The sequence below is a fragment of the Hipposideros armiger genome, unplaced genomic scaffold, assembly GCF_001890085.2.
Source record: "Hipposideros armiger isolate ML-2016 unplaced genomic scaffold, ASM189008v1 scaffold_364, whole genome shotgun sequence".
NCBI lineage: Eukaryota > Metazoa > Chordata > Mammalia > Chiroptera > Hipposideridae > Hipposideros > Hipposideros armiger.
The window spans coordinates 663,050-675,544 of record NW_017731714.1 but is presented as its reverse complement, the minus strand read 5'-3'; positions in this window follow the sequence as shown (position 1 = coordinate 675,544).

Sequence of the window (12,495 nt, the reverse complement as noted above, 5' to 3'; positions counted from 1 at the left end):
GGATAGAAGAACCAACTGGAAGCCAGAAAGCAGGGGAGTCATGACGTATTCCATACAGGTCAGTTGCCAGAGGTTCAGAGAAGAGCTGGAGGTATAGAGAGTGAATCTGGAGGGACATATGGAGAATATCCCCACACAGACTTCTAACAAAATCCTACTTTTTCTATACATTCACCCCTTAAACCACCTACTTCTCAGCTACAAAGTCATGAAAGACAGTTGCAATCTACAGACTGTTGATTCCCAATTCCTCCAAAAAGTGCATATAAGCACCCACATAAATTTACATACAATGTTTTTTCTCCTTACATACAGAGAACCTTTTATTAAACAAGTAATTCGATCTTTCTCTCTTCTATTCTTGCAAAAAATGGTAGCCAATACCTGAAAAATTTTTAAGTAAATTCAGGTAGTGTATTTAAAATACAAAAGAAATTCAATAGGAAATTTCTGCTTGAAAGGAAATTTCAAACATACATGCCTTTTTTTTTTTTTTAACTTGGATAAGAGCTTTAACTTTTGGAATGGTCCCTGGCATGGTGACACTTGTCATATTTGACATTCTACAAATGTTAACTCTAACTCTGATGGCAGTAAATTATGCAATCCCTGATTACAAGGGTAGGTATTTCTGATGAAATCAAAACTCCCATTGCTTGCTTTTCCAGATGAAGATTGTCTTGAATCAAAAAAATCTTAGAATTCTCAAACATGTTGTGAGTTGGATTCCACTTGTACCATTTCTTTGTCCTCCAGTCCTTGAGGTCATCTTGGTCAAGATCTGCTCCATTGATACTGTCTATGTGGTATTTTGTGCAGAGGTAACATACAGAGCTCTGCAGTGTTTCCCGGTTCTAGAGATTTCTTCCTGCAAAGGAATTGCTACTCTGGATTCTAGCTGGTAGAAAAACTCCCCCCAGATCTGTAAAGTTTCCATAGATGTCTACCTCCAACCTTGACTTCCAGAGAGGTAGCTTCATCTAAAGAGTAAGTAGTTTTCCAGCAACTCCCCTAATAGTGCATACATAGGGGACTTTGAGTTAGGAGTGTAGGCTCCAATTTTCGACTGCCTGAAGCTTGGCTCCACCCCTTACTAACTTTGAGAACTTAAGTGACTTGCCTTGACTTCCTCATCAATGGATAGTAATTGTACCTACCATATTTTGCCGTGTATAATGTGCACCATTTGCCCAAATTTGTGAGAGAAAAATAAGGATGTGCATTATACATGGGTAGTACTAATTCTGCACCTATATAAATGTTTTTCATTCTTTTATTTATGCTTATGAGTTAAAAGTGTAACTCTAGAAATTAATATGATATCCGTATGCAAAATAATGCCCTGGAATACTATAATGGGTTTTGTGAACTTACGACAAACTTGCAACAACGAAGAGTTCTTGGCCTTCTAAATTTGTTCCTAGTATATAAAATTTCTTGTACCATAATATTTTAAAGAAATAAGTGCTAAAATTCCTTTATAACAAAAAAAAGTACCTGTCAAAAAATAAAAATTTGAATTAAAAAATTAAAACAAAAGATTTTTTCCCCTGAAAGTTTGGGCCGAAAACATGGGTGCACATTATACACAGGCACGCATTATACACTGCAAAATATGGCATTTGATAAGATTGTTGTGAGAATTAGCTTAATTCAAATAAAGCCTTATGTTAAAGTTAGCCACATTTATTATTCAAGTGGACACATTATCTAGAAGCCTGTAGAAAAATTGTTTTCTGCCATTTATTCTTTTGTTCATTCATGTATTTCTGAATATTTATTGGGACCACTGTGTGCCCAGCACTGTGCTATGTGCTAGAGATACAATGATCAACTAAAATAGAATTAGTCTCTGACCTCATTGAGTCCATAGTCTAGCGGGGAAGACAGATATTAATCAAATAATCACAACTGCAAATATAAAATTACGATGGAGGAATAGTACACTGTTCTATGAGAACCAACAATGGAGGGGTATGGCCCTAAAGAAGGGCTGTTAAATTTGTGATCTTAAGGCCAAGTATGAGTTGTTTATCTTGAATTCCAAGTGCTGACCTTTCCAGGGGAACCCGGGGATTTCTGTATAGCCAAGGAGAACTGCATTCTGCTTTCCTAACAAAGCTTCTTGAGAAGACACAAATTCGAGACTCTGACTCTAAATAGACTGATGGCTTTTGTGCTAGTAAACAAAATTTTTATTCACAATTTGTCTTTGACACTAATGGAAGACAATCTGGAAAGGAATGACACTCAGTGGCATGTGAAGTTTCTTTCTTCACCAAAGCAGAAAACCCAGAAGTGCTGCCAAGCATTCCTGGTTGTTCCCCAGCCATGCCCGGGACCAATGTTTGAGTTGAAGTTTTGCTTGGCAAATAAAGTTTTTACAATTTCAAAGCCACAGGAGACCTTTGAACTTTCCGAAAGGACTCCCAAAATAGGAACCCTCATGTGATGCTGTCCTCGTGCAAATAACATGGGAACCAGGACTTGGCACTGCTAAGGGAAGTCAATACCTTCATTTTGAAAAGAAATGGCAATTCCTCTACAATCCGCTTCCAAACACTGGAATATTTAGATTTTAGTGATTCTGGAATGGATGAGAACAGTTGACAGAGGCACTGTTTTAATTTTTAAATTTTCTTCCAAGGCACAAAGCAACTTAACCATTTGCAAGACATAATGCTTCACCAAAGTCTTTTGGTAATGCAGCAAGCAATTTTGCAGGATGACTCAGGACAACTTTATTTGTGTTGGAGCAAATCCAATTTTGGTAAAATTTTAATGTTTTCTAATTGAGCCTTCTACTCAGGCAAAAGAAGCAGATCGTACAATGTGTTTTCAGGATTTAAGGGGCCATTTCAACTTTGTAGACTTTCACTTCCATAGGTTAGGATTTTCCCACAAAAAATGCCTTCTGACTTTTGTGTTCCATTATGTTCAGTGGTACAAATAAAACCCAAGGAGATATGTGTATTCTTCTTCTGTGATATTTCCTAGCCTAAGCTAGCATCAAGGCATAGCTGGAAAGATATTCATAATTATGATGACATGTCGCATTTTCAACTCATATCAAAGGAAGGCCTGGTAGATATATAACTCCCCGATGATGATAATTATACCAAACTGTACATTGCTTTGCATGCTGCCTTTTACTTGTGTAGTATGAAACAATGCTTTAATGAAAATGTAAGTTGTACAAGATTTTTTTCTCCCCTAACTGTAATTTTAAATATTGGGGAAGACATAAAAGAAAAATATATTTTCCCCCAGGTTTGTGGATCCTCTGAAAGCCATCCACAGATGCTCTGGGTCATAAAGCCCAGATTAACAATCCTATCATCTATCAAGTCTTCAATTTTACAGTACTAATCTCTCTCTCTCTCTCTCTCTCTCTCTCTCTCTCTCTCTCTCTCTCTCTCTCTCCCCCCCTCTTTCTCTTTCCCTCTCTCTCTCTCTCTTTCTCTCATTCTCTCAATTCAATTTCACCTTTATTAAGTATAACTGTCTGAAGTGAGACAGAAACTAAAATAACTTGGTATAGCGTTTTATAAACTGTGGTGCAAGGGGTCACCGATGGCCCACTGATAAAACCTCATCACTTTTCCCAGCCTTCCCAGCCCTTCGGGTTATTAGGCCCCTCATCCTCTCCTCTCCTCTCCTCAAACTTCTTTTTAACCCCAATGTTTCTCTGAAGTTATGAGAAATCTCCAAGTGTCTTTGTGTATCAAATTGACTATTTGCATGTTTCAGAGAATAGTATCTTCCCCCAGAAGGGTTTCTTGACCTATATAGGTTCTGTGAACTCTTAGAGGATTCAGAAATGTCCTTTCAGGAGATCTGGAATCAGAACCTCCGTATTAATTGACCCATTTCAAGTTTCACATATCATGATTCTTTTTTTGCTATGACTTGTCTGCCCGATCTCTGCTCTTATTTTTCTAGAAGACTAATTACTTCAGCCTGTCATTCACATCACTTGATTACATCTTGGATTCCTTTTCTTTACTCATTCTAATTTCTCACCCACATAAGTTTTTGAATGGCAGCTTCCTAAGCCTGGCCCTGTATGGAGAGCCTTTCACTTCATCCGCCCAGCAGGGGTCTCCCTAGTTCCTTCCCAGAGAGCCTTGGAGTGCCAATACCCATTATCACGATAAAGTATCCACATTCTAATCTTGATGTAGTTCTAGCTTCCTTGTAACATTATAAATACTGAAAGCTCAACACTCACATTGCAGTCATCTCCATCCTTATCTAATACTGGGTAGCACTTTAAGCACTTTTTGAAGACAGTTATCTTATTTTAAAATTGTATTTGTTTAGTTATACTATAATTCCTATTGGAAAGACAAACTCAAAATCATGCCTGATATGTTGTAGATCAAAGTTCCTAATCCTTAGATATGAAGCATACCGTAAAGTAAAATTACTGTGCTTTTCTCTCTCTTTCGTCTTCAGCTCATGCTTTCTCCTAATACTTTGGAGATTTACATGTGTATGTATTTGAAACATCTAGCATTTCAATGACAGAATCTAAATAAATTTGAATTATGATATATTTTAATTGTTTTTAATCAAGTATTCTCTTTGAATTTCTTTTCTGTAATTATTTATACCATTTTTAATGCATTGAGTTTATTACTTTTTTATCCTAAATAAAAAAGAACGAGGAGACATTAACTACATGATAGCTAGTTATGAAAACATTTAATAAAATATTAATTAAAGTGATTATTAAAGTTAAGCTCAGGGAGCAACTTGATTTAAACAAAGATATCACCCCAACAATTCTACCTTCTCATTCCTGCATCATTAAATTAGGTAATTCCCGCAAACATCCAACACACTATTATTCTTCTTATCTTAAAACAAACACACACCTTGAGTCTACTTCTCCAGCTGCTTCCCCAATTCTCTGCTGCTTAAGGTTTTTGTCTTCCTCTCCTCTCATTCTCTCTTATACCCATTCAAATCAGGCTTTTCCTTACTACACCTATGAACTCGCTTTTGTCCCTGTCACCAGTGTTATCCATGTTGCTAAATCAATTGCTGCTTCCTAATTCAAACATTTTCTTCCCTTGCTTCCTGGACACCACACTGGCCTGGTTCTCCTGTTACCTTGCTGATCCTTCACTGTCAGTCTCTTTTCCTAGATCCTCTTCCTATGGATGTTAGAGTTCCATAGGCTCTGGCTTGGTTCTCTTTTGTTCTCTTATCTCCATTAATTTCTCTTCCAGTTCCATAGCTTTGTAACCCTCCGTTGGGCGCAACTGATCTCACAGGTTCATTGCACAAAAATTTTCAAATATGAAATACGTTTTTACTGTATACTAAGTCACAAACATGACTGGCGATAGGTTATGGTACAGGGGGAAGATACAGAAGTGATGAGTCACAATACTTAAGGTAACTGTTAGATATTTGAAATTTTGTGTTCAGTGAATCTGTGAGATCAGTTGCGCCCCACGTTAAATACCATCTGTTCTCTAGTCAATCGTGTTTCCACTACTGATAACAGAGATCCGATTACAATAGCTTAAACACATAAGGGTTCCTTCTCTCACATACTAGGAGTCAGAAGGAGTCAGTTCACAGCTGATATGACAGATCCACACAGTCATAGAAACTCAGGCTATTTCTGATTTTCTGTTCTATCGTTCTAGCATGTGGCTTATATTCTCAGGACCACCTTATGATCTGAGATGGCTGATTTAGCTCTAGGTATCACTCACACATTTCAGGGAGAAGAAAATGAAAAAGGGGCCTCTTCAAGCAGATCAACTTTTTAAAAGGAACCTTTTGGAAGCACCTTTAACTCCCCCCCACACACATGCGTATTTGCATATTTATCTCATTAGTTCAATGGCTGGACTCAGTCATCTGTTTATATCTCACTGGGAGGGAGGCTAGTAGCTGTGGCCTTTATTTCAGGCAGCAGTATGCTTAGTAGCTAAGATTGAAGTTCTGTACTAAGGAGACAAAGAAGAAAGGATATTCGATGAGCACCTCGTAATCTCTGCCATAACATCAATATATTGAAGGGTCTCATATTAATATCTTCACCCTGCTCTCTTCTCTCTGAGCCTCAAGACCATTTACTCATTATCTCTGTTTGGATGACTACTTGGCAACCCAAACTTAACATGAGCAAACTTTATAATGCAGTCTCAGGCATGATGCCTGATTGGAATGAGTAGATGGAAGAATGAGGAATGAGAAAGTTAAGGCAGTGAATATAAAGAACTCTTTCAAGGAGCTTTGGTATAAAGAGGAGCAGAGGAGCAGAAAAATGGCAAGTAGCTGAAGGAGAATGTGAAGTCTAAGAGGAGTTTTGGGGTTTTAAAAAATACAATGGGTGATATTTCAGCCTACTGTGTGATCATGGGAACTATCTAGGAGAAAAGAAGAAACCAACCATTCCAGGAAGAGGGGTAATAATTGCAGGAGCAAAGTCCTCAGGAAGATAAGGGTGGATAAAATGCAGAGCACGAATGAGGAGACTGGCTTTTGACAGAAACAAGAGAGAAGGAAGTGTATATAGGTATGACTTTTAGGCAAGATGGCTCACTGAGTTCAAGCTTTGATAACCCACGTTGATCCAAACATACGATAATAACAGATCACACCTAAAGGGAAAAAACAATAAAGATATATCCAGGTTCAAAAAATAAGACAAACATCTTTTAGATGGAAATACAACAAAAATGTCAAAGTGGGGCTGGCAGGGTGGCTCAGTTGGTTGAAAGCGTGAACTCTGAGCAACAGGGTCACTTGTTCGATTCCCACATAGGCCAGCGAGCTGTGCCTGAGCTGAGCTGCTGCTGAGTTGCCAGCAGGTGGCAGAATGGTTCAGCTGGTGAGAGCACGTGCTCCTAACAACAAGGTTGCCAGTTCAACTCCCGCATAGGATGGTGGGCTATGCCCACCCGCAACTAAGATTGAACACAGCATCTTGAGCTGAGCAGCCGCAAGCTGCCGATAGGCAGCCAAATGGCGACTGGACTTGGAGCTGAGCTAGCTGCACCCTCCACAACTAGGAATGAAAGACAACAACTTGGCTGTGCCCCTTCCCCAATTCCCCAACACTGTTCCCCTTTCCCAATTCCCCAATAAAATATTTATTTTAAAAAATGTCAAAGTGTATAGGCTAAAGGTACAAAATTTATGGAAAATTCATTAAGCGTAGAGTACTGACCAAGACTTCAGCTCCTGAGGTGTAGAGGACACTAAAATTGCTCCATAAGAAATTGGATCCAACATTACAGTTTGAAATCTCCCTTGTCAGGGGTGAGGCTTAAGAGATATTATTGGGTTGACAGAAAAGTCATGACGTATTTTGTCTGTGTTTTTCAAAGGTCATTTATTTATATAAAGAACAAAGATCAATCAATGATGTATTACCCGTTTTGTTCGATAACCTTTTGCCATCTTTCAGTGAGCTTCATAATTCCTCGTTCGTAGAAGGACCTATCTTTATTTGTGAAAAACTGAAAAAGGTGCTGATTTGTAGCCTCATCTGAATTGAACATTATACCACGCAAGGAGTGTTGAAGAGAGCAAACAAGTGGAAGTCTGACAGTGCAAGGTCAGGCGAGTATGGTGGGTGTGGCAACACATCCCATCTAAGCTCCAATAATTTTTGACAGGTGATCAAACTTGTGTGTGGTCTCGCATTGTCCCGATGGAACACAACTCCTTTACAATTAACAAGCTCTGGATGTTTCTGGATGATGGATTCATTCAAACTGTCCAATTGCCAACAGTACACATTCGAATTGATTGTTTGGTTCCTTGGTAGGAGCTTGAAAAACACAATACCTTTAAAATCCCACCACATTGAGAGCATAACCTTCCTCTGATGAATGTCTGCTTTTAATGTTGTTTGAGGAGAATCATAACGTAAGGACCAAGACCATTTGCGCACCACATTGTTGTAAACAATCCACTTCTCATCACCAGTTATTAGTTGCTTCAAAAAAGGATCGTTTTCCTCACATTTAATGAGCATATTGCAGATGTTTATACGCGCCATCAAATGAACTTCTTTGAGTTTATGCGGAACCCAAATATCGAGGTTGCTTACATATCCCAGCTTCTTCAGATGGTTGTGAATGCTTGAATAATGGATAGTCAGTGTTTCTGCAATCTCTCATGTCATGTAACGTGCATTTGACTTAATCAATGCCTTTATTTTGTCGTCATCAACCTCAGTCGGTCTCCCTGACCGAGGAGTGTCATTGAGATCAAAATCAATCACCAGCACGGAATTTTGTGAACCATCGTTGGCACTGACATTCTTGTAGAGCCTTGTCACCGTAAACTTTATGCAACTTTTCACAAGCTTGACGCATGTTCTTCCCTTTATGGAAGTAAAACAGTAAAATATGGCAAAAATGCAGTTTGGTCTTCCATCTTCAACTTGTTGTAAATTCTCCAAACTCAACCAAATCGCTCAATTTTTTTTAGAATGAAGTTAGAACTGTCAGCAATAATATAGATGCAAATGACTCTAGTACTTCCAAAAATGAACTAGTGCCATCTGTTGCAAACATGCGTCATGACTTTTCCGACAACCCAATAAAACTCCAGATGAGTTTTACTTGGAGACATGGCTTTTAGAAAGCTGTGGATCTAGGCAGATGGGGGTATCTATTATAGATACAACCTTACAATAAAAAATTGAGCCAAGCTGTCTAATAGCTCAGTTACTGGGTTTGCGGAATCCAAAATATGACCTTAGGCAGGAATTCCAAGCTGCTATTATAAGACTTGGCTTTTGATGGAGGGTCTGCTGACAGGGAGGGGTGAGCTCATGGTTGAAGGTGTGGGGAGAGATAGAAAAATGTTAAAAGCTTCCAAATGCTTCAATAGGTGCCTGCAAACCCAAATTCCAAAACACCATGATAGATTTACTGCTTAGAAAGAAAGCCAACAGAATAAACAATTAAATGTAAAGTGACTATAGATGAAATCAGTTTTATCTCTGGAGTACTTTGATAAGATCTTAATATTAATATGATTGAGATGATCAAAGAGATAAAGGCATACCTTCTACTAAAAAGAACAAGGCATTATGGAATGAAAATAAGCTAAAATGAAACAAAAAAGGTGATCAAAAATTTGTAAATGAAAAACAGTCATTGGAGCACAAATGTATTAGAAGATTTGAATTCTAATATAGTTCAAGGGAGAATTAGTGATTTGCATGAACATAAAAAAAGAATAGCCCAGGACACAACATAGAGAGCAAAAAGAGATGACGTGGGTGTGGACACGGGTGTGCTAATGTATTTGGTGATAGGAGATCAGGCAGGGTCTCTTTGTATTGCTTCTATTTTCTCAGTAAAATTAGAAGTGAGATCATCAGCTGACATGGAGGAGGAGGTGTTGAATGTTTGAGGAGAAAGGATAAGGGGTGGCATTCCTTTTAGAGAGTGGGGAAGTAAATTGATAAAATATGGAAGGATTGCCATGAAATGCTGGTGGTCCATTTTCATCTAACTAAGACTGAGACCCCATAAAAAAAAGTTTTTGTTGCCAGTGGGGCAAATCTTGGGCAAGGGGAGACAAAGAAGTTGAGAGGAAGGGCAAATAAATATCAGGATAGGAACACATTCAAGTCATTGTGATTTTTACTTCCATAGTTGAATAAAAGGGTGGATTCTGTCTGTAAAAAGCCAGATTTTCAAATGAAAGTACAGAGAAAGGAGGAAATGAATAATCTCTGCAGAAAAGAAGAGCAAAGAGAGAGAAAAAAGAAAGCCATAGAGGTATGTCACAGTTGTAGGTACAGTGAGCTGCAATACTCAAAGTAGAAAGAATAATTTAGAAGGCAGACCAACTTAGTTCTTGGGGGGAGGAATCAAATAGCCACCCCTAGTCCACTGACCCTCAAAAGTTTGTTTGTTTTTGTATATTCTAGAAAATTTTCATCAAAATTAATTAAAAGTGTATAATCTAGTCTTCTAAGAGTTAAGTGCCTATCTGAAAAAGTCTGTTCTTAAAAGCTATTTTTTTCCCCCCTAGCTGAGCCATCCTGCCAGCATTGTTGGCAGCTCAGCTTAGGCAGCAAACCGCTGTTGCTCAGAGCTCAAACTCTTAAGCGAGCTCTTAACAAACTGAGCCACTCGGCCAGCCCGTAAGCTGATTTCTTGATGATGAGAGTTATTAGAGGTATGAGAAGTTTTCTTTACTCTTTTTCCATTTAGAAAATAACACTATATGTCTTAGGAATCTGGTAATGTTCTAATTATGGGAAACGTATATAGGGATCTATATATGTGCTTTCAGTCAGCCAGCACATATTTGTTGCCTAAGTTCTTATCCACATCACTGGTCTAACGACAAGGAAACGTCATGGCACATCAGTTCTATCAATGGAATTCCATTCCAAGTTCTACTACTCAATTCCACTGTGAAATGAGATTGAGTGAGTTACTTAAACTCTTTGAGTCTCACTTTCCTCTTCTGTAAAATAAAGATGATGAGACACTACCCTCCCTCATCAGGTTCTTGTGAGCATTAAATGATATAAAATATTTAAAGTGTTTAGACTAGCGCCTCATAAGTGTTCACCAAATGGTAGCTGTTATTATTATCTACAATTTAAAATTCCAAGGAGCATATTATACAGTGAAACTACAGCTAAATATTTTAGGGTGAGCATTGTACATTTTATTACATATCCAATGCACCTAGCATCATCTTGCTAGATGCTGTGTGGGTAGTCAGTCAATATTTATCACTATTATTAATAATAATAGTACTTTGGGTTTGACAGTGCTTCACAATTCTCAAAATGCTGGCCTAACCATTATCTAGATTGTTCCTCACTGCACCTGGAGAATAGACACAGGAGAAACGCTATCTTCTCAGTTTAGTAGATGAAGAAGCAGAGACATGGACCAAAGCTAAATGACTTGACCCAAATCACATGGCTTGTAAACTGAAGAATCCAACTCAAATCTGGGGGTTGTTAATAAGCATAGAGATTGAAAGCAGTTATTAATGGAATTGTTGGTTAGCTTAATAATTGTGCTCATCATTTAAAATAATTTTATTATTTTTATTTTATAAATAATGTTTTATTTTTCAGTTATAGTTGACATATAATATTATATTAGCTTCAGGTGTACAACTAATGATTAGATATTCCTAGTGATTTGATATTTATATACCTTACGAAGTAACTGTCCCAATAAGCCTAGTAACCATCTGATACCATATATAGTTATCACAATATTATTGACTATATTCCTTATGCTATACTTTACATCCCCCATTTTTTGTTTTTATATAGAAATCATTTCATTTTAGTTGTCAGTGATTAATATAGTTAAGGATATCAGCAAACCACTAAGTAACTTCATTAGCTCGTATGCTGTATGAAGCACAACTTTTCTTATACACTTATAGTGGGAGTCATTTTATTTTTTAATAGAACACATATGTTTTCAAATTCAAGAGTTTCAAATTCGTATTTCCAGCAGTCCCTTCTTAGTTACACGTGGTCTGCTAAAGAAAATGTAACTATTGGTGTTGCTTCATATCTTTTTAGTTATTATTTTCCTCTTTCTCCTTCCCTCTTCTGTTTTATATAGAAGATCTGTGAAATCTGCAACGTTTGTTATTTTTGCCATATAGTGCCATGTGAAAATAAGTGAATATGCTTTGATTTAGCACTTTTATTATTTATTAAAGGTGGGAAGTTGCGGGTACTTTCTATGAAGCTATATTAAGCACTTGCCTAGAGTTTGGCATTGGTAGGATTTGACCTTTATCAATCTTTCTCCCTACTCTTTTGTTTAAGAAGGAAGGTCCTTTCCTGCTTGGGAAGATGGATGAGGCCTTTGATGTACTGGTGGAAAAAAATATGCCAAGCTTCTGACCTGCAGGAGACTAGAAAAAGGAGTGAATAGTTCTACATGAATAAGGACATGGGGGTGTCTCTTCTGGAATAAGTAGGAGAGACAGGAAGAAAACTGTGGGGACAGCAGCTGCCATGCATTGTGGGGCTGAGGAAACACTGTAGTGTGTTATATGGGGGCAACTCTCTTAGCTGCTCAATGAGAACACCTGTGAAGATCAAGGCTCTTGGAGCTGAATTTGTAAATTTTTCAGATGTATCACTGGGGGTCCAAAGATCAGAGGACTGCTATATTTGGATTATACAATTATACACATAAAATTCATTTAATTGAGCTATATTTAATTAAATACACATTTGGATAGGGCCCTGTTCTAGGTGCTTATATAACAAAAAATATTTGGGTTTTGATGATAATACCAAAAAGTTGAGAACCTGCAGACTAAGGGAATCCTTTTGCAGACCTGCCTTAATAGAGTATGAACTATTTTTTTTAAATTTACCTTGGGCTGGCTGAGTGGCGCGATGGTTAAGAACTGGCTTGGGATGCCAGAGGACCCCGGTTCGGATCCCACATATGAGGGCCAGTGACACTGCCCTCTACAGCTAAGATGCTGAACAACAGCTCG